A 5,304-nucleotide genomic window follows, 5' to 3' on the forward strand; every position below is an offset into this window, starting at 1 on the left:
GACCTTTTAATGACGTCAGACCAAGGCTCTGCCTCTGTCCTCGTGCTTCTAGACCGTAGTACCATGTTTTGACACCATCGATCACCACATTCCTTTGGAGAGGTTGGAAACCTTCTCTACACGGCCAAGTTCTTACCTGCTTTAGATCTTATCTGTCAGAAAGATATTAGTTCGTCTCTGTGGATGGTTTGTCCTCTGACAAATCAATTGTAGGTTTCAATATTCGTCAAGGTTCCATTGTAGGACCACTTTTGTTTTCACTAGACTACTGCAATGCTGTACTCTACCAGGATAAAGCACTAAATAAACTTCAGTTAGTGCTAAACACGACTGCTAGAATCTTGACTAGAACCCCAATTTGATCATATTCACTGACCCCCCTGTCTCAGCCTCCTATGTATATTCTGCAATAGTCTATGTGCTGGGGTGCTAGGGTCAGTCTGTCCTATCTGGTAAAATTCTCCTGTCTTGTCTGGTTTCCTGTGTGAACTTAATAAGTATGATCCTTCTAATTCTTACATCTCTCTCTCTCTCCCTCTCTCTGTCTGTCTCTGGCTCTCTGTGTCTGTCTGTGTCTGTCTCTCTCTGTCTCTCTCTGTCTCTCTCTCTGTATCTCTCTCTCTCTGTCTGTCTCTGGCTCTCTGTGTCTGTCTGTGTCTGTCTCTCTCTGTCTCTCTCTCTGTATCTCTCCCTCTCTCTGTCTGTCTCTGGCTCTCTGTGTCTGTCTGTGTCTGTCTCTCTCTGTCTCTCTCTCTGTCTCTCTCTCTCTCTCTGTATCTCTCTCTGTCTCTGTGTGTCTCGCTCTCTTTCCCTCTCCCTCTCCCTCGCCCACTCCCTCTCCCTCTCCCTCTCCCTCTCCCTCTCCCTCTCCCTCTCCCTCTCCCTCTCCCTCTCCCTCTCCCTCTCCCTCTCCCTCTCCCTCTCACTCTCACTCTCCCTCTCACTCTCACTCTCACTCTCACTCTCACTCTCCCTCTCTCTGAGGACCTGAGTCCTAGAACCATGCCTCAGGTCTACCTGGCCTGATGACTCCTGGCGGTCCCAGTCCACCTAGTTGTGCTGCTGCTCCAGTTTCTGCCTTTTTGCCTGTGGCTATGAAATCCTGACCTGTTCACCAGCCGTGCTACCTTGTCCCGGACCTACTGTTTTCGACCCTCTCTCACGCTCTCTAGTGCCCTCCCTTCCTCTTTCACTTTCTCTCTACCGCACCTACTGTCTTGACCTCGGAATGCTCGGCTAGGAAAATCCAACTGACATTTACTGAAGATGTGCTGACCTGTTGCACCCTCTACAACCATTGTGACTGAAGAACGATCTAGCCTTAATTGCCATTCACTCTTATAATCTCCACCCGGCACAGCCCGAAGAGGACTGTTTACCCCTCAGAGCCTGGTTCCTCTTTAGGTTTCTTACTAGGTTCCTGCCTTCTAGGGCATTTTTCCTAGCCACCATGCTTCTACATCTGCTTTGCTTGCTGTTTGGGGTTTTAGGCTGGGTTTCTGTATAAGCATTTTGTGACTTCTGCTGATGTAAAAAGGGCTTTATGAATACATTTGATTTGATTTGATCGACGATGTAAGTTAATAACTGAGGTCTGTTCCTCAGCTGTTTCAGTCACTGTGTGTAAATGCAATGCAATGTTTCTTCCAATGTCCTGCAGGGATTAACGTAGGGAGCTGTTACCGTATCAACCACTTCCCAGATGATAACGACTATGACACAGACAGCTCAGAATACCTCCTGCGTGAGTGGTCATTGTCTCTTCTCTTCTTGACTTCTCTCCTCTCCTCTTCACTTCTTTTCTCTTCTCGTCTCGTCTCATCTCTTCTCTTCTCCTTTTGTCTCCTATCTTCTCTTCTCTCTTCTCCTCTCTTCTCCTCTCTTCTCTTTTCTCCTTCTCTTCTCTTCTCTTCTCTTCTCTTCTCTTCTCTTCTCTTCTCTTCTCTTCTCTTCTCTTCTCTTCTCTTCTCTTCTCTTCTCTTCTCTTCTCTTCTCTTCTCTCCTCTCCTCTCCTCTCCTCTCCTCTCCTCTCCTCTCCTCTCTTCTCTTCTCTTCTCTTCTCTTCTCTTCTCTTCTCTTCTCTTCTCTTCTCTTCTCTTCTCTTCTCTTCTCTTCTCTTCTCCTCTCCTCTCCTCTCCTCTCTTCTCTTCTCTTCTCCTCTCCTCTCCTCTCCTCTCCTCTCCTCTCCTCTCCTCTCCTCTCCTCTCCTCTCCTCTCCTCTCCTCTCCTCTCGTCTCGTCTCGTCTCATCTCTTCTCTTCTCCTTTTGTCTCCTAACTTCTCTTCTCTTCTCTCTTCTCCTCTTCTCCTCTCTTCTCTCTTCTCTTTCTCCTTCTCTTCTCTTCTCTTCTCTTCTCTTCTCTTCTCTTCTCGTCTCTTCTCTTCTCTTCTCTTCTCTTCTCTTCTCTTCTCTTCTCTTCTCTTCTCTTCTCTTCTCTCCTCTCCTCTCCTCTCTTCTCTTCTCTTCTCTTCTCTTCTCTTCTCTTCTCTTCTCTTCTCTTCTCTTCTCTTCTCTTCTCTTCTCTTCTCTTCTCTTCTCTTCTCTTCTCTTCTCTCCTCTCCTCTCCTCTCTTCTCTTCTCTTCTCTTCTCTTCTCTTCTCTTCTCTTCTCTTCTCTTCTCTTCTCTTCTCTTCTCTTCTCTTCTCTTCTCTTCTCTCCTCTCCTCTCCTCTCCTCTCCTCTCCTCTCCTCTCCTCTCCTCTCTTCTTCACTTCTCTTCTAATAAATGTTCAGACCTCGTAACTGTGTGTGTAGTAATCCTAACTGTTGTTACTGCTCGTCATTTAAAGTTATGGGTATTTTTCTTATATTCCCCCAAGACAATAGACTTTAAAGAGTGATTTTATTCAATATCTAAAACCCACAGTAGCACTCAGTGTGTACAGAAAAAAGCTGCAGGGAGTTTTTACTCTGACTGTTAATCGTGCCTGAGTGTGTGTGAGTGTGTGTGTCCAGGTGTGAGTGTGTGTGTGGGCATGTGTGTGTGACTAACCATACCTCTCTCTACTCCAGGTATTGTGCGGGCGTCCAGTGTGTTTCCTATCCTCAGCACCTGTCTGTTGATGCTGGGGGGCTGTGTTTGGCCGTGGGACGTATCTATAGCAACAGGAACAGCATCCTGCTTAGTGCCGGCATCCTGTTCGTAGCCGCAGGTAAGCCACTCCCCCTTCAGGGCCTGACACACACACACCCTTCAGGGCCTGACACACACACACACACCCTCATCAGTTACCTGTGCTCGGTCTGAATTGTGAAGTCCATTCACAGCGCAGGCTGAGAAGGCCATGAGCTGTCCTCTACGTACAATAGAGCAGTGTGTTAGGGCTGGGGAGGTCAGTGGCACCGATCATTAAGACTGTTCATTACTTATCAGACCAGAGAGAAGATGTGTTCTGGGATCTCTGACTGATGACTAGTATTATCCAGAGGTCTGATTACACGTTCCTCAAGTCAGGGCTGAAGCCTGATAGGAAAACCAATGGGGCTGAGAGATTATCTGATGTTCTGTCTCTCTCTGTCTCTGTTTCGGTGTCTCCCTCATATACACTCTCTCTCTGTGTTTCGGTCTTTCTATAACTCTCTCAGGCCTGAGTAACATCATTGGCATCATTGTCTACATCTCTAGCAACGCCGGCGACCCCAGTGACAAGCGGGATGAGGACAAGAAGAACACCTACAGCTACGGCTGGTCCTTCTACTTCGGAGCTCTGTCCTTCATCGTGGCCGAGATGGTGGCCGTCCTGGCTGTCAACATCTACATCGAGAAGAACAAGGAGGTCCGCTTCCACGCTCACCGCGACTTCATCCGCTCCATGTCCTCCTCCTCACCCTACTCACGCATACCCAGTTACCGCTTCCGCCGGCGGACGCCCCACTCCAGCTCGCGCTCCTCTGACGCTTCGCAGGAGCACTCGCCGGCGAGGCTGAAGGGTGGGACCTCAGCAACGGGGCCGTTGGGAGAATTGACCATGTACACGTTGACCCGTGAGGGGGGTCTGAAAGGGGGCGTGACGGAGAACGCATACAGCCCCGAGCACGGCTCAGGCGATTTCCTGCAGTTGCACAACTGCTTCCCCAATGACCTGAAGGACGGGGTCAACCGGCGCACCACGCCCGTGTGAGAAGAGCTTTAGACGGGCCGGTGGAGTGAGGAGGCCCCCCTGATGTGGATGGAGGATGGAGGTGGGCCTTTGGGGATAGGGGACCCCATGGTAGCCTGTCACACTGGAGAATCAGAGTCCGTAGTTCCAGGGAAAGACGGAGCCAGTGAAAAGACAAAGCCCCTCCTCAGTGAAAAACAACATGAGGACGAGGACTGAGGACATGGACAGAGATATAAGGTTAGAAAATGTTGCCCGTGACATGGTTTCTAAGGGTCACTGGACATAAAGAGTGCTTGCTTTTTTCCTGGTGTTCCTTTGTGCTTTTTGACTGTAACAGACTAGTCACCATCATTGTTTGTGTCGTACACTACATACAAGAAAAGCATTCCCTTTAAAATGTGTCCTTGAACCGGGTAAAAGATAAGAGAGGGGAATGTTGATGGATTTTTATTGCCAATGTGTGTTGGGAAACTGTTGAGTGAATTGTTCAATGTACAACATTTCACACTATTTTACCTGCTTTAGGTATCGAACGTAGTTCAGCTAAATGTATTGTCCAACCTGAAGCCCTCTGTCACCTTTGCATGCTACTGTATAGCCTACTGGAGTAGAGCTCTGTGTCTCTGTGTTATCTGTTAGTAGCTACTGTGTGTCACTGTCAGTTTAATAGAGAAATAAGGATTGAGGATTGAGTTCTCAACAAAGCCATTCTTTTGTATCTGGGAAAAACTAAAGGGACATGACTGACCATGTTAAACTTAATTGGTTGTAGTTAGGGTAAGGGGTTAGGTTAGAGGTTTGGTTAAGGTGAGGGTTAAGGTTAGGGGTTAGAGCTATGTTATATCATGCCCCTTTTTTTCCTGCAACCATAGTCATTTAATTCTAAACACTTCTATTGTTAAATGACCATCTGTTATAAAAAAAAAAAACACATCCAAACAACTGCTAATTTCCGGATTAAGAATGTGTTGTTGTACATTTTCAAGTTTAGAAGGGAAATAGCACCTTTGAATGTGCATACACTGAATGTACAAAACTTTAAGAACACCTGCTCTTTCCATGACATAGACTGACCAGGTGAATCCAGGTGAAAGATATGATCCTTTATTGATGTCACCTGTTAAATCTACTTCAATCAGTGTAGATGAAGGGGGGAGGCAGGTTAAAGAATGATTTTTATACCTTGAGACAAATGAGACATG

At 47.2% G+C, this 5,304-nt stretch overlaps 1 pseudogene; it reads left to right on the forward strand.

The window, feature by feature from the left end:
• Positions 1–1,597: 1,597 nt before the first annotated feature.
• Positions 1,598–5,031, forward strand: LOC109882677 (voltage-dependent calcium channel gamma-4 subunit-like; annotated as a pseudogene).
• The last annotated feature ends 273 nt before the right edge of the window (positions 5,032–5,304 follow it).

The sequence above is a fragment of the Oncorhynchus kisutch genome, unplaced genomic scaffold, assembly GCF_002021735.2.
Source record: "Oncorhynchus kisutch isolate 150728-3 unplaced genomic scaffold, Okis_V2 scaffold3140, whole genome shotgun sequence".
Taxonomy (NCBI): Eukaryota; Metazoa; Chordata; class Actinopteri; order Salmoniformes; family Salmonidae; genus Oncorhynchus; species Oncorhynchus kisutch.